General features: G+C 37.3%; 1 protein-coding gene across 3 annotated transcripts in view; it reads right to left on the bottom strand.

Annotated features, from left to right (window-relative positions):
- AMMECR1 (AMMECR nuclear protein 1) overlaps positions 1-17,344 on the bottom strand; it is a 121,577-nt gene that overhangs the window by 44,114 nt on the left and 60,119 nt on the right. The window lies entirely within an intron of this gene.

Here is a 17,344-nt window from a genome sequence, read left to right as displayed (position 1 = left end):
ATATGTGAAATGACAACCTCTTATGCTGGAAAAATTCTTTGAAATCCTTCACATGAGAGAAAAACACAATGAAATTCAAGCAGGGGAGAGGAGAAATAGGGGGAAGGGGTAGGGGAAATTCCCACCCAGCAGGTACATTGCATGAGTATATGGCACACTACCTGGGTGTGGGACACACCTACAAATTGGACTTTAACCTTACAAATGCAAACTATGGAATTTGTTTGTATCCCCAAATTAATCTGAAATAAAAAACAAAAGAAAACATGCGGCATGGACAATGTCCCAACCAATGCCGCTATTAATTTTATTATAATTAACAGGATACATATGAGTAAACACTTTTAAAGAGATTTTCACTGTCAAATTTAAAAATACCTGTCCTGATAAAAGGCTTCCAAAAATATATTGCTTGTTTATGACAAAGAAAAGTTTTTAAAAATGCATCAGGAAAAAAAACAGAAGATAGTCAACAATGCCTGTGATTCTAAAGTTTTCCTTACTGTTTACCACAAAATTCAAAAAGACAATGAATCCATAAAATATTTGTATACAATAAAAAGTACACTTAAAATTTTTTCCTTGCCTTTCAAATACTCAGTTCCTGGATCCCAATCCAGATAACTATTGTTTTTTAGACTCTGCTATTGTAAGAAATCTAAGTATGGTAAGGTGGACATCGTCCATAACCGCATACATGTAATTCCTTCCTGATGTCAACCAGATAGATATTAGTCTTCCATTTATATTCCTGTTTTATGATAACTGGTTTTTTTTTATAAATTGTCCCAAGGAACTTTAAACTATATAAATGAAAATTAAGGCAATGTATTTGATCTAAATTACACAGAAATTTGCAATTTGTTTCCTTAATTATAATTTCTAAGGAACAGACACACTTTTTTTTTTTTTTTTGCAGTTTTTGGCCAGGGCTGGATTTGAACCCGCCACCTCTGGCATATGGGGCCGGACTCTACTCCTTTGAGCCACAGGCGCCACCCTGAACAGACTCACTTCTTATTTTTTTTTATTTTATTTTATTTTTTTTTTTTTTGTAGAGACAGAGTCTCACTGTACCGCCCTCGGGTAGAGTCCCGTGGCGTCACACAGCTCACAGCAACCTCTAACGCTTGGGCTTACGCGATTCTCCTGCCTCAGCCTCCCGAGCAGCTGGGACTACAGGCGCCCGCCACAATGCCCGGCTATTTTTTGGTTGCAGTTTGGCCGGGGCTGGGTTTGAACCCGCCACCCTCGGCATATGGGGCCAGCGCCCTACTCACTGAGCCACAGGCGCCGCCCCAGACTCACTTCTTATCTACAAAATGCTGTCTTCCTTTTGACCAGTTGTAGAAAAAAGCAGATTTGGGACTTTTATCCAAAGTCCCTTCCCCAAGCCCTCCAATAGTCACAGTGGATTTCAGACAGTTGTGCCTCACTAGAACCTCAGGGCTAAACTAGCATGCCATATAAATTTACTGATGTTAAATGCAAATGTTTTATAAAACTTTGGAGTGTGTGTCCCGGGTAAATTCTGATGGGACTGTGACGTTCAGAACACCAAGGAAGCAGTACCTTGGAATACTAAAAAGAAAGGGAACCAATGGCTCGGCACCTGTAGCTTAGTGGTTAGGGCACCGTCCACATACACTGAAGCAGGCGGGTTTGAACCCGGCCCGGGCCTGCTAAAACAACAATGACAACTGCAACAAGGTGTTGCGGCGGGTGCCTGTAGTCTCAGCTGCTTGGGAGGCTGAGGAAAGAAAATCACTTAAGCCCAAGAGTTTGAAGTTACTGTGAGCTGTGACAGCATAGCACTCTACCGAGGGTGACATAGACTTTGTCTCAAAAAATGAAAGAGAAGAGAAAGAGAAAGGAAGGAAGGGAAGAGTAGGGGAGGGGAGGGGAGGGAGGTAGAGGGAGGGGAAGGGAAGGAAAAGAAAAAAGTAAAGAAAAGAAAAAGAAGGAAGGAAGGAAGGGAACCCAGGAGAAGTTCAGTTGAGACTAGAATTAATGGACTGGAGGAGTAAGGGAGATTTTGGAAAAATGAGTTAAGAAATTGAGTCCTGAAATGAAGAGATAAAGAGAAAATTACACAGTGATTTTTTTTTTTTCTATGAGCTGAGACCAGGGAATACCAGGTGAGTAAGTGAAACAAATGTTCAGAAGAAGCTTTCTCGGGGGAAAGAGGGACGTTACTGCAGGGAAACAGTATAGTATAGAGCAGGCGTCCTCAAACTTTTTAAACAGGGGGCCAGTTCACTGTCCCTCAGACCATTGGAGGGCCAGACTATAGTTTAAAAAAAAAAAAAACTATGAACAAATTCCTATGCACACTGCACATATCTTATTTTGAAGTAAAAAAACAAAATGGGAACAAATACAATCACACCGCCTCATGTGGCCCGCAGGCCGCAGTTTGAGGACCCCGGTATAGAGGCTAGAATTAGAAAGAATCAGGTTCAGTTACTGAATTTACTGAATAACAGGTAATGCTGTCATATATTACCTGTTATTCAGTAAATTACTTAACCTCCCAAGCCCTGGTTTTCCCTAAGAGTAATATAAGTGAAACAGCTTCAACCTCACATGGTTGATAGAAAGATCAAATGAAGTAACTTTATGTAAAATAACTTAGGATGGGTCCAGCACACACACAAAAATAAAAATTATTAGGAAATGTAACTAGTGAGGGTCACAACTAAACAGGAATCTTACCTAGCAAATATAAACATTGTAACCTAATCGTTTGTACCCTCATATTAATCTGAAAATAAAGCCTAAGATAAAAGGAAATATAACTAGCAGAGAAGCATGTTTGAAGAAAATAAGAATAAACTGAAGGTTTTACTTTGAGTTTAATAATATCCCGTTACTTCTGAAGTTTGGTTGAACAGTTCTAAGGGCCCTCTTTATTTTACGATAATACGCCAAAAGCTTGACATAAGGCAGATAACTTGAAAGCAAGTCTTTCCATTACAAAATGATTGTTACAGGGTTCCTTGAAATTGTGTGTTTAACACAAAACTAAAACAAATAAATTCACATACTTTCATGGATATTTTCTATTATGGAAACTGCAGTAATAGTCCAAGGCAATGTCAGTAGTCCTGTGTTCTAACTCTAGTTCCAAATCTTTGTCATAAATGTTAGACTGACTAAAAGATCAGGAGCCAGCTCTGTCTTGGAATCTCGGGATGCTATGGCTCACCCAACTCCAAAAATATAATGTAGGCTGTGAGAGAAGTTGTGGTGGCAGTACCTTCAAAGAATTCAATAATAAGGGGCCATTTAAAATTGTTACAGGTAGGTGGATGAGAGTCAATTATAAAGCTGTATTATTTTGCCATTCCTAAAGTCCTAAAGACTCAGACATTACTCAGAGAGTAATGGCTTTCTATAAAGAATAAAGTGCTAAATACAGGCAATCTTTGACTTCTTGCTAAAGCTGTATGGTAACTGGAGTTGTGGTAGTATTGGTCAGAGGTGTTTGAAAATGAAATGAGCTACTTAGCTGGTAGTGAGTTCCAGTTCAATGGATATATTCAGATAGAAGCTAGATGCCCATTTCTTGGGAGATTTTAAGAGATTAAAGTATCTGATAGGAGTGGGACTAGCTGACTTCTAAGGATCTCTTCTAGCTCTATGGTTCCGTAATGAGCATTAATTCATATTTTGCTTCTTCAATCACTTATAGCCCTTATAACAAGAGATCAACATCATCTTAATCTGCTTTCTTAATAAGGATACCTGTCCCCTGGCTCAGTCTAACTCCAATTGGCCTTAAACTACCCGTTGTACTATCAATCAGCACTGGCAACTCTTATCATCAGCTCAAATACTCTAGCAGCAAGGAAAGGTGACAAGAGTAAGCTAACAGAAGCAGATGGAAAGAAAAAAAAGCTATCAGGATCAAGTAAAGTTGCTACAAAGCAGTGAGACTGGTTTTTGTTAGTTTGCTTTGATGTGGCTCGGTAAACTGTGGAGGGTAATTTCAAAAGGGAGACAAACATATAAAGTTAGTAATTATAATCCAGTGTGCTAAGTGTTATAACAGAGGCCTGAACAAAGTTCTGTGGGAACACAGAGACTGATCAGTTTTGCTAGGGAACGTCAGGTGAATTTCATAGAGGAAGCAATGAACAAGCTGAGTCTTGAAGGATGAGTAGGAGTTGAGTGGGTGGAAATGTGGAGAGGCATGGTTGGGAGAGAAAAAAAAATTTCAAAGCCAGAGAGACATGAAAGAATATATTTGGGAAGTGGTGAATAATTGTGCATGGCTGGAGTATTAGGTTAGGGCCTCATATGCCATGCTTCTGAGGAAGGATGGGCTTCCACTATGGAAAACAGTATGCAGGTTCCCCAAAAAACTAAAAATGCAACTACCATATGATCCAGCAATCACACTGCTAAGCATATATCCCAAAGAAAGGAAATCAGTACATTGCAGAGACATCTGTGGTCCCATGTTTACTGTAGGACTATTTACAAGAGCCAAGATATGGAATCAACCTTAATATGTCCATCAACCAATGAATGGATAAAGAAAATGCAGTATATGTACACAATGGAATCAGCCATAAAGAAGAATAAAATCCTGTCATTGGCTACAATACAGATGGAACTGGAGGACATTATGTTAGGGAAATAAGTCCGGCACATAATGACAAATATTGCATGTTGTGACTCATATGTGAGAGCTAAACAAATTGATATCATGGAGGTAGAGAGTAGAATGATACATACCAGAGGCTTGGAAAGGAAACTGGGGTAAGGTTAAAGAGTACAAAGATGGGCACGAAGAATATACTTATAGAGTAGAAATAATATCTAGTGTTTTTGTAGCAAAATAGTGTGACTATAGTTAACAATAATTTATTGTATATTTCAAAATAACTAGAGGTGTGGATTCAGAGTATTCCTAACACAAAGAAATGATAAATGCTTGAAATGACCCTGATTTGATCTTTACACATGGTATGTTTATATCAAATTATCATATATACTCCATAAATATAAATACTATGTGCCCATAAAATTTAAAAATCAAAGATAAATCTTTAAAAAATGGAAGGGCTTTCCTCTGCAGCAATGAGAAGTAATAAGCACCCTTTTAAGCAGGAGAGTGACCTATATTTGTGTCAACAAAGATAACTCTGGTGACTAGTGTAGAATCTCTTCGAGGAGGAATAGGGAAAACAATGAGGCCGAATGAGAATCCAGACTCACACAGTGCCAGTGAGGCTAAAGTGGATGGGATAAATTCAAGAGGTATTTGTGGGGTAAACCAGCAGGAAATACTGACTGATAGCATTATGTTCAATGCTCAGTTTTATGTATGTGTGTATTTCTAAAAGGATTACAGAAACAGAAAGGATATGGTGACTGTAGGGTCACTGATTTATTTTCTGATGATGCATGTTTCTTTTTCATATTATGAAAATCTCTACTAACTTGAGTCCAAGAGAAAAAGAATAACTGCTATAAATACATTTTAAAGTTCATTTACCTGTTCTCACAAGGAATTTTTCTTTCTGTAGTATAAATATAAATATTTATGTAGTATACTTCATATACATACGTACCTCTAAATTGTCGTAACAAACCTACCAGGTTGGTATCATATCCATTTTACAGATGAGAAAACCAAAACTTGGCAAAAATCCAGTAGCTTCCCTCAGGTCACCAAGCTAAGAATTTGGGGATCCAGGACTAGAATCCAGATATGGCTAACTCTAAAGCTTATGCTCTTTCTATAACCTCACACCGCCTCTGTACTAAGATGCAATATAAAAAATAAAAAAAAATTAAAGAGCAAATATCGCTATTATAGAAATGACTGCATCATTATAACATTCTGTTTTTGTGACTGTTTGAAGGGCTTCATGATAAAATGAACTTTAAAAGGAAGTGTAATATCAGTTAAAACATTCAAAAAGTACATTCAACCTGAACTCAATGAAAACTATCACAGGAAATCATCCAAAAAAGATCATATAATTTCAAATTTAGGTAAAGTACTAAGACAAAGATTTATACATTATAAATCACTATTTGTAAATATTGACTAAAATTAAGACTTTTATTTATTCAGCTTGTATTTCCTGAGTGCCTACTATGTACCAGGCATGGTTCTAGGCCTTGGGGAATATTATAGCAGCCCCTGCCCTTATGAACTTGCATTCTCAGTAGGAGAAACTCACAAATATACAAGTCAATTGGCAATATGCCAGTGGTGATAAGCACTATGGAGAAAAATGAAGGCGGGTAAGGGGTGAGTGCAGGAAGACCAGACATCAGACATCAAATGTGGGCTTTGCTATTTACACAGGGTAATACTAACAAGGCACCATTTAAATAGAAACCTGAAGAGAGTGAGGCAGCCAAGCTACATGGGTTATCTGGGAGAAGATTGTTCCAGGGAAAGAAAATGGCAATGCAAAGGCCCTGGGGAGAGACCCAGGTGTCTTCAAAGACTTGGTGTATTCAAAGCAAAACAAGCCAGCTTAGCTGAGACCAAGTGAGCGAAGGGAAGTGGGAAGATGGGAAGTAGGAGATGAGGAAAGAAGCTGGGCAAACAGGATGGTGGGCATCGTAGAACATTAACTTTACTCTGAGTAAGGGATAGGTTTTGTGATGTGTTTGGCTTTTACTTTAGACAAGAAAAACAGACATAGGAGGACTTAGATATAAGGATTACACTGCCTGAGGAGAGTTTAGTCATGCCTAATGGGTGTGTTTGCACCTATTTGGGCTAATACAGTAAGCGTGCTACTCTGACCACTAATAAAACTTAAGAAGATGCAATAGAAAGGGAGGGTATGTATTTTTAGACAACAGATACACACCTTAGTGAGCTGACACGTGAGGCACAGGAAGATCTCGATACATAATAGATGGCAACTTTCTTTTTTTTTTTTTTTTTTTTCGTGGGTTTTGGCCAGGGCTGGGTTTGAACCCGCCACCTCCGGCATATGGGACCAGCGCCCTACTCCTTGAGCCACAGGCGCCGCCCTAGATGGCAACTTTCAAATGTAGCCTTTAAAAAATTGTACTTTAAAAAAGCAATTACGTTTTATAACATGTACTTACAAACCGGTGAATTTAACAGTCATCCTTTTACCACTGAAATACTTTTAAGAGTTACTTCAACTGAAAGCCAGTATTATCTGAGATGACTCCTAACCATGACGCTTTACCGGAGGTGGAAAGAAATCTCTTTTATCCATAGTATTTTTAGGCCCGCTGAAGTCCACCCTATCTTCTCTCTTCTACAGCCACTCCAGAGTGATTTATTTCCAATGCCACAATGACTCTTTTCGGAGGGCTTTTGAAAAGAAATTAACATTTTAAAATATTCTCTTTTTTCCCTTCAGATGCAAAGCAATTATTATTATAATTATTATCAACTATCATCAGGTAGCTTAAGTTCTGGGTACTCAAAATATGGCGTGTTTTATATGCGGAGATGATGCTAAAGTGTGGGTTTGGTAGACAATCATCCACATGCTCTGTCGGAGCCCCACTGTAATCAACTGCCTGGGGTCTACAGTGCAGTCTGTGCTGTAGAGAAAAACAAAGCAACTGGTCCGAGTGGGGATTGAACCTATGACCCCATTAGCAGTGTAAGTCTGACCAGCAGTGTACAGTAGTTGACTGCTCTTCCTATGTAGCACAGTTCCACTCCTTTTAAAGACTTAGGACACTTCTCCAGACCTAGCTAGGGGGCAACAGAAGGTCATCTTAGAAGAACAGCTTTAAGGTTAAAAGAAGCCTGCAAAACTTAAAAGCGATTCTCTTCCCTGCCATCTTCAGTGACATGGCTACAGCTGGAACATTTTAAATCAGCTTCATAGAAAATATGAAGCAGTCCTGAAGGTAGCAACAGGAAGTTGAGTTCTGGGTAATAATCCCTTTAATTAAGCTTCTGAAGAATTTATTTTATGGCCTTTTCTAACTTTTTCTTTCACCGCTAGAAATGATACAAAAATTGGCATTTCAATGTAGGAACAGAACACATGAGGGTTAAAAATGGGGACAATGATATGCTAATCTAATTTGAATGATGAGCCTATCATAACGTAGAAAAGGTCTGGGTGCATGAAAGATAGAATATCTCACTATGGGTAATTTTGTGAGTTGAAGTAAAAGAGCAAAATTAATGAAAATTAATTTTGTGAACTTGAGAACAATTGTTAATCAGTACTTTATGAATCTAAATGGATTTTCTTCACTTTTAGATTTTAAACTGAAAAGTATACTGCACATTTAATATTAATAATTAGAGCTTCTCTCTCAATAAAATGCTTTAATACAGTCATGCATTGCTTATCAATGGAGCTACATTGTGACAAATGCATTATTAGGTGATTTGTCATTATGCGAACATCATAGGTGTACACACACAAACCTAGATGGTATAGCTTGCTACACATTTAGGCTATGTAGTATGGCCAGTTGCTCTTAGGCTTTTAAAACCTCTGCAGCAGGGCGGCGCCTGTGGCTCAGTGAGTAGGGCGCCGGCCCCATATGCCAAGGGTGGCAGGTTCAAACCCAGCCCTGGCCAAACTGCAACAAAAAAATAGCCGGGCATTGTGGCAGGCGCCTGTAATCCCAGCTGCTCGGGAGGCTGAGGCAAGAGAATCGGGTAAGCCCAAGAGTTAGAGGTTGCTGTGAGCCATGTGACGCCATGGCAGTCTACCCGAGGGCAGTACAGGGAGACTCTGTCTCTACAAAAAAAAAACAAAAAACCTCTGCAGCATGTTACTTTACTGAATAACTATAGGCAACTATAACATAATAGGTAAATATTTGTGACTCGGCGTCTGTGGCTCAAGCGGCTAAGGCGCCAGCCACATACACCTGAGCTGGCGGGTTCGAATCCAGCCTGGGCCCACCAAACAATGATGGCTGCAACCAAAAAATAGCCGGGAGTTGTGGCAAGTGCCTATAGTCCCAGCTACTTGGGAGGCGGAGGCAGGAGACTCTCTTGAGCCCAGGAGTTGGAGGTTGCTGTGAGCTGTGATGCCACAGCTCTCTACCCAGGGCAACAGCTTGAGGCTCTGTCTCAAAAAAAAAAAAAAATAGTTAAGTATTTGTGTATGTAAACAGAAATGGTGCACCAAAAATACCATATTATAATCTTACAGGACCACCTTTGTATATGTGGCCCCATCATTGACCAAAATATCATTAGGCAGTACATGACTATACTGTTTTCCATCTTTTAAAATTCCTAGCACTTATGAAATTCTTATTCTAGGCCAGGTGTGGTAAGTCATGTCTATAATCCTAGCACTCTGGGAGGCTGGGGTCAGTGGATTGCTTGAGCTCAGGAGCTTGAGACCAGCCTGAGCAAGAGTGAGACCCTGTCTCTACTAAAAAAAGTAGAAAAACTAGCCAGATGTGGTGGCGCACTCCTGTCTTATCAGCTATTTGGGAGGCTGAGGCAAAATGATGAATCTCTTAAGCCCAAGAGTTTGAGGTTGCTGTGAGCTATGATGACACCACGATACTCTACCCCCAAGGTGATAGAGTGAGATTCATCTCCAAAAAATAAAAATAAAATAAAGAAATACAAATGAAATTCTTATTATAATACAAATATTAGAAAAGCATAATTTTTCTTCATCTATTTTGTTATAAAGATAGAGATGTATTTTATTTCTTTTGTCAATAAGAAGCAGATCAGATAATGTAGCTCTTTATTGAACATTTGCTCTTTAAAAAATGAGAGAGAAATTTAAAAACCTAGAATTTGTTTCTAAGAAAAATATATTTGTAATACAAGATAAAGGGCTAATACTGTGTTTACCCTTTAAAAATCACCAATTGTTGGGCGGCGCCTGTGGCTCAAGGAGTAGGGCGCCGGTCCCATATGCCAGAGGTGGCGGGTTCAAACCTAGCCCTGGCCAAAAACCAAAAAAAAAAAAAAAAAAAAATCACCAATTGTTACCAATTATGAAAAGGGACTTTTTCCCAAGGACTACTACTTTAGATATCCACATCTCAGGCAGTTTAAGTTTTGAGGGAAAGGCAAAGATCAAAGAAAAGGGCTTTGTTTCTTTTGCCTTTTAAGGAAATCTTAAAAAGTATTTTCATTCCGGGCATAGTAGTTCACGCCTATAATCCCAGCACTCTCAGAGGCCAAGGCAGGAAGATCACTTGAGCCCAGGAGTTTGAGACCAGCCTGAGCAACACAGTCAGATTCTATCTCTTAAAAAAAAAAAATTAAAAATTAGCCAGGTGTGGTGGAGCACTCCTTGGAAGGCTGAGATGAGAGGATCATTGAGCCCAGGAGTTCAAGGTTGCAGTGAGCTATGATTATTACATTATCACTGTACTCCAGCCTCGGTGAAGAGTGAGACTCTGTCTCGGAGAAAAAAAAAAAAGTATTTTCTAATGGTCATAAAATCATAATTAAAATGTAACATTTGATTGTTGCACCCAGACCTCAACATTCAATTACTTTAAAGTACTCAAATTCTTAGCAACACTGTCCCCTGAAAAGTGGCAAAAACACATTAGTGCACAATCACTTATAGAAAAATAATCACACACAAAAAGAAAAACAATCACATTGAGCTTTTATCTGTATAACAATCTTATTCTTCCAGAACACTAAGATAACAAATCTGTCCTCTTGTTCATTCAACTGCTAATGAGTCAAATACTTTAGACACTTATAAGTTGACTTAAATATTTATTATGTAAATATTCAGACAAAAGAAATGTATTCTCAATGCCTATATTATAATTTTAGGCCACATCTAATACAGGAATTTCATACATTTGTGTTCTAACTTAGCTTTACCATTTCAGTCTTTTCATCTGAAAAAACGAAGACTATCTCAGGCAATAATTCTCAAGAAAGGAGGTAAATATCACTTTACTGAACTAAAACAAAATATGAATTCACTTTGACAGGATAAGAGGAAAGCAGAATCTAAGCTATCACTTTTAATTTTCTGCATTTGCCAAGTATCAGGGCTACAACCCAACTTAGTTCTACTGGTCTTTGTGTATGTGTGCTGTTGTGCGTGCACACACTTTTAAAAGTACTCTTTCATAGAGTCTTTTTTTTTCCATAACAAGTTCATTTTCCCTTTTAAAACATGTGTTACAAACTTCTTAAAATATCTAGCACATTGTATGTGGTTCTTCTGACATTAACGATGTATACACGTCTCTGTGATTTTGACTTTTGCCCATGTAAGATAAAAACTGACCCAAAAGTGGTATAGTGTTTTGCTTTTTCACAAAGTGAACTACAGATGAACCAATAAATTGCTTTAAATACATTTCAGCTTTTAGTACAGATATAAAATATCTGTCCCTGCAGTATCATCTCTTCTGCCTCTTAGGGAAAAGTCACTTTCTACTTAGGACTATAAATATTTATACAATGTCTTATCTCTCTTAATATAAATGCCTAAGGCAAAAATTAGACCAGCTATGGAGAATGAACTGATTTAAAGGGGGAAACCTGATTAAAAGGGGGAAATAGCAGCCTTGTACAAGCAAAGAGGTAAAGCAAAGATGTAGGAATAGGGCAAATTTCTTGTGGTTCACCTTTTCTATATCTAACTTAAGAACCAAGAACCCTGATAAGTAGAAAAGCTGGTTTTCAGCTTCTCTCACACCTCTATTACAGATGGCCTTTTCTGCTTTTTTGCCCAAAGGCATTGTGCCTGTGGCTCTTAATCAAAGCAGCAGGGGGATTCCAACAGGAAACTCGGAAGATCTGAAAGATGTGATAAGTAATTAGAATTTGATAGACTCACTACCCATAATTTCTATGATAGTAGGTTTTATATGAATTCAGACAACTCACTATAATTCAGGAGCTGTAATTACCCATACTGGAAATGGTTCTTGCTGTTTAGTTTCCCTTTCCACATGCTGCTGGGCATATTTTGGCCACATCTTTGCCTGTTAGCAAAACCAAGGGGTGCATTAACCTAGCAGCTAAAATGAAGATTCCAGAGCCCTGCAGATAGTTTGCCATACTTTTCTATGGTTAGTTTTGAGTAAAGAGCACGGGACAATCTAGGTTCCACAGTCTACCTTAAATTAAATGCTTATAAAATGTTACAAATATTTAATTTCTCATGTGGCAATTAATACACTGAAACTATCAAATTAGGTATAAGTTTTAGAACCCAGGTCATTCTTCCCTTTTGGAAAAAGGCAACAAAATGCAGGCTGTAAATTAAACTAATTGGTTTTGCATTGTGTTTTTGATACAGCTAATGTATTTCTCCAAAAAGCACACTTTAGCCAGGAGTCTTGCCACAAACACTTGCCAAAAATAGCCTGGCCTTATCATCTCCAGAATGAGCTCCCACGACAGTAATGTACAGTCAGAAGTGACACAGGTACAGCTTTTCTTTTCATAAGAAAAATCAATCTGGATGGTGCTACCATAAGGACTAACATCAAATGAGAGAGCGAGAGAGAGAGAGAGAGAGAGAGAGAGAACTTGTTTAATCTAATTATTTACAATAAGCCCAATAGAGTTACCTAAAATAATCAATAATAAGAATTATCACACATGAATTACCACAATGGGGGGAATTATAATCATGCTGCTTACAATGCTTCAAACTCATACTGCTTTAGTGTGCCAGATTACACCACCCAAACATAAAATAAAATTCAGTTTACAGTGAATCTAGCCACCTAGACATAACCAATCTAGTTGAAAGTAATACAGTAGGGTTGTTAGCTGTTTTCAGTATCTCAAAACCTCTAATGGAAAGAGAACATTTGTAACATGAAAAAAATAAAACTCTCCCCCCCACATGCAGATATAACCCTATTCATTGACACAGAACAACACAAAACAACACACATCACCTTTTATGTGGTCACCCTGTTCCCTAGAAAGAACTAACCCCCTGCTGTCAACTTCTCAGAATTAAGCAATGCAACCAAAGTAACATAGTGCAGAATCAAGCTCCAGAGACTGCCAGCACCTGCATAATTACTTCAGTGCCAAGAGGTCTAAGTACAATAAAATAAACCAGAAAAAAAGAAAGACAGTCTTTTAGATAGGGGGATGGACCAGATTCCTGTTTTACTAAATAATAGCACATTTATTAATCACTTATATATTCTAGAAACAAATACTGCCAAGTTGAATTTAAAGAAACAGATCTATACTTTGCTGGACAATTTGAGCTAAAATTTTAAGAAATCTTTTTCAACTGAGATGTTTATATTCATCCATATTAGTTATAATTCTCTTCTCTAGAAAAGTATGTCTTAGAAAACATACTTTTCGGCTGGGCGCAGTGGCTCATGCCTGTAATCCTAGCACTCTGGGAGGCCGAGGCGGGTGGATAGCTTGAGCCCACGGGTTCGAGACCAGCCTGAGCAAAAAGCGAGACCCTATCTCTACTAAAAATAGAAAAACTGAAGCAAGAGGATCACTTGAGCCCAAGATTTAGAGGTTGTTGTGAGCTATGATGCCACAGCACTCTACCCGGGGCAACAGATTGAGACTCTGTCTTAAAAAAAAAAAAAGATAGAAGCCACCCACCCAAGTATCCACTGATGGACGAATGGATAAACAAAATGTGGCATGTGTTTACGTACACACACACATGCATGCACCCACACAACGGAATGTTACTTAGACTTTTTAAAAATGACGTTTTGATACATGCTACAGCATAGATGAACCTTGAAAACATGCTAAACGAAATAAGCTAGTCATATAGTGATGAATAGTACATGATTCCACTGATATGATGTACCTAGATTAGTCAAATTCATAAAGACAGAAAGTAGAATTTATTGCCAGGGGTTAAGGGAGAAGGAATGGGGAGTTACTGTTTAATGGGTACAGACTTTCAGTTGAGGAAGTTAAAAAAAAGTTTTGGAGATGGATAGTGGTAATGGTTGTAAAGCAACGCGAATGTGCTTAAGGCCACAGAACTGTACACTTAAAAATGGTTAAAATGGTAAGTTTTGTTTTATGTATTTTTTACCACAATAAAGAAAAGGTATAGCTGAGTAACATCCTAAAAATTGAACAGTCCATCTAATCACAGATGAAGACAGTGAATAATCAGATATTTTAATTTTTTGAAAAAGACACCTATACTTAGAAAGTCTTTAATTTCAATGCTTATTTTTTGTTTTGCTTTCTCCCTCCTTTATACCTCAACTTCCTAAGTTCATTTGATTCCATTGATTTATTTTGTGAGTTATATAGGTTTTAAGATTGGAAAACCAGACTCTAAGAACCACCGATTGTTATGTTCACAAAAACTGCACTCTTCTTGAAGTCTAGTCCGTGCAGCCAAGAACACAATTTCATATCATCAGTAGTATATTTTTATAATAAGAATTATCCTTTTATACAATATTAATCCAAGTTTATTTTCTTCTGACTAGTCTATACACTCCTGAGTCATACACTTTCTTTAATACCATCTACCATGGGTTTTCTGAGATGTTAAATAATGTTCCAAAATTCTAGTATTAACTCCTAACTAGAATTTTTGAAGAATTACTGATCCGTCATTTGTAATATTTATAGTAACTTGTATCTAGGGTCATTATTTTCATGACAGAGCTGCAAAACAAATTATCAGAAAATTTTATTTTATCTTATCTCAAATGTAGCAGTTAAGAGCATGGACAGTCATGTGGTCTGGGTTTGAATTCTGGTTCTACCACTCACTAGATGTGCAAGTGAGTAAATTATTTAAATGCTCTAAATCTCAGTTTCCTCATTTTTAAAATGTGGATATTAATACCTAAAAGTAGTTGTGAGGACTATGGATACAGAGTTCCTCAGCAATATCAGACAGGCAGTAAATTCTTAATAAATGGTAGCTATTAATAATAATAATCACAAAAACCTAACATGTAGAAATGATAAGCATTCTACTGACCTGAAAAACGTTATATTGCAACTTTTAAAAATGACTTCTTACAGCTTTTTTTTTTGTTTGTTTTGTTTTTTTTGAGACAGTGTCTCAAGCTGTCGCCCTGGGTAGAGTGATGTGGTGACATCCTAGCTCACAGCAACCTCCAACTCTTGGGCTGAAGCGATCCTGTTGCCTCAGTCCCCTTACGAAGGGTTTTGATGCTAAAATAAATCTAGGAAAAAATATTAACTGTATTCTGTAAGGCTTGGGTTTTCTTTTTTTTATTTGTTTCCTCCAAATAACTTGATTCTTGATAGCATGTTAAACAAAAGAAACTAAGCCAAACAAAAATGAGAAGCAAAACCAGGTATATACATGCATGTATACACACACAAACATGTGTACACACACTCTCACACACCCCTCTCCTTAATGTGCTATATACAATCTGAGGAAGTTGTATAGAAACATGAGAGATGTTGAAAAGTAAACAGGAAGAGCCACAAACTACGATGAGGGTAACGTGGTATATAAATGTAGGCAAATTTCCAAGTTCAACTATTCGAACAATTTATTCAGAATCACATTATTGTCAGGAAAATATACTGTAATTCTTCTGGTCATTACCCTAAGGACGAGCCCAGAAAAGTTGGATATTTTCTTTCCTTCTCAATGAAGGCAAAGGAATTTCTGTTTTTCTTAAAAAAAAAAAGTTGCTACCATAGTTGTTACTACTTAAGATTTCTAAAGCATATGATCCTTAATAATGGGATTTCTGTTACAGTTTCATTAAAAAGCACAAAGGGTTTCTATATTACTAACTCTTACTCCCCAAATATAAAATAAAATTCCGTTTTGTAAAGAGACCTTGGTTTTTGAAAATGTCTTTCTTAGAACACTAATGACACAAGACATGATGCTGGGCAGGGAGGATATAAGGGTTCTTCTGTAGTCAAATATGTGGAAGTCTGGAAAATGCTGCATCCTTCTTCTCTCCTAGAGATTCATTAACTATTAACAAGAAAAGTTCTGAGAAGTCCTATGGTGAGCAGAGCCGTTTACTTTAAACAGTATTTCCCAAATTTATTTGGCCACAAAATTCTTTCTTTCGGGTAATGCCAAGGAACCAGCATGCCTCATAACAACTTATTTTGGAAAACGTACAATAAATTGCCATTGACTATTTATTAAGCATGTAATTTCTTTATTAATACTATTGTACATTTAAGGGGTACAAGTGCAGTTTTGTTACATGGATATATTATGTATTGGTACAGTCTGGGCTTTTTTGTGTAACCGTCACCCTATTAGTATACATAGTACCTATTATATCATTTCTCATCCCCACCCCCCTGCCACCTTCCTGCCCTTTCGAATCTCCAATGTCTATTATTCCACTCACTATATCCATGTGTACACATTATTTAGCTCCCACTTACAAGTGAGAACATGCGGTATTTGACTTTCTTAAACATGTAACTTCAAATGCATCTGTCTCAAACAGGTAGTCACTGGTAGAATTTGCTGAAGTCAAAAAATGCACCCATTGTAATTCCTGTCAGGAAAAAAAATCTAACATGCCTAGGCTAGCATTTATACTATGTTTAACACATTGCAGTTATTTCCAAAATATGTGTTTTGACCCCTTTACAGCCTGTATGTTATTTAATCAAGTCCAAACACCTAGTTTCTACTACCTGTGAAAAGCTAAAAATAAATGTGATCCTCTGAGCCATTGCTTTTCTTTCTGGCCTTCACTGTAAGCTGAGAAAACCCTGCAGCTGTGAGCTAGTACACACCTTCAAATATTAGGATACTAAATTCAGTTACTGTATTTTATGAACTGGTGCTATGAGCCTGCATTTATGCAATTCTGCAGTAAAATAATGAATGTTCTACAACATTAATCCTGAAGCAAAGTAGTGATTGATTATTACTTCATTCCCTTAACATCCTCTAACAAACACCTCTATTAAATGCATATAAGGAAATACTGTGATTACTACTTTACCTATGGAAATTTAGCAACTTGCCAGAATACCAAAAGTCAGCAGGGACCAATTTTTTGTTGGACAGACACTGAATATTACAACTATAGAAACTGTATCAGATAATCACCCTAAAATATGAACAAAAACAGGAAATTCCTTTACTAATAGCTTATTATTTAAGGAATTTTCTTCTTTTGAAATAATTTTGAAACACAATTTGCTAGAAATCTAAACTTCAACCAAAAAAATCAGATGGCATGCAAGATAGCTTTTTGTGAATTCAGAAATTAAAAACAAAGTATTAACAACTGTAATGAGGCATTCATTGCTTTATCCTGGTGTTAGATGAAACAAAATAAGCAAGTTACACAATTAATTCTGGATGAAGTGTGAATATGAACGATTATGCTGCTAGGCTATTGCATCACTTTCTTCCTAGGTTTTCCCTTCAATTTCAAAAGTACATAAGAGTGT

Source organism: Nycticebus coucang, chromosome X (genome assembly GCF_027406575.1).
Source record: "Nycticebus coucang isolate mNycCou1 chromosome X, mNycCou1.pri, whole genome shotgun sequence".
NCBI lineage: Eukaryota > Metazoa > Chordata > Mammalia > Primates > Lorisidae > Nycticebus > Nycticebus coucang.
The sequence above is the reverse complement of the archived record's forward strand: the minus strand, read 5'-3'. Positions and strand labels throughout refer to the sequence as shown.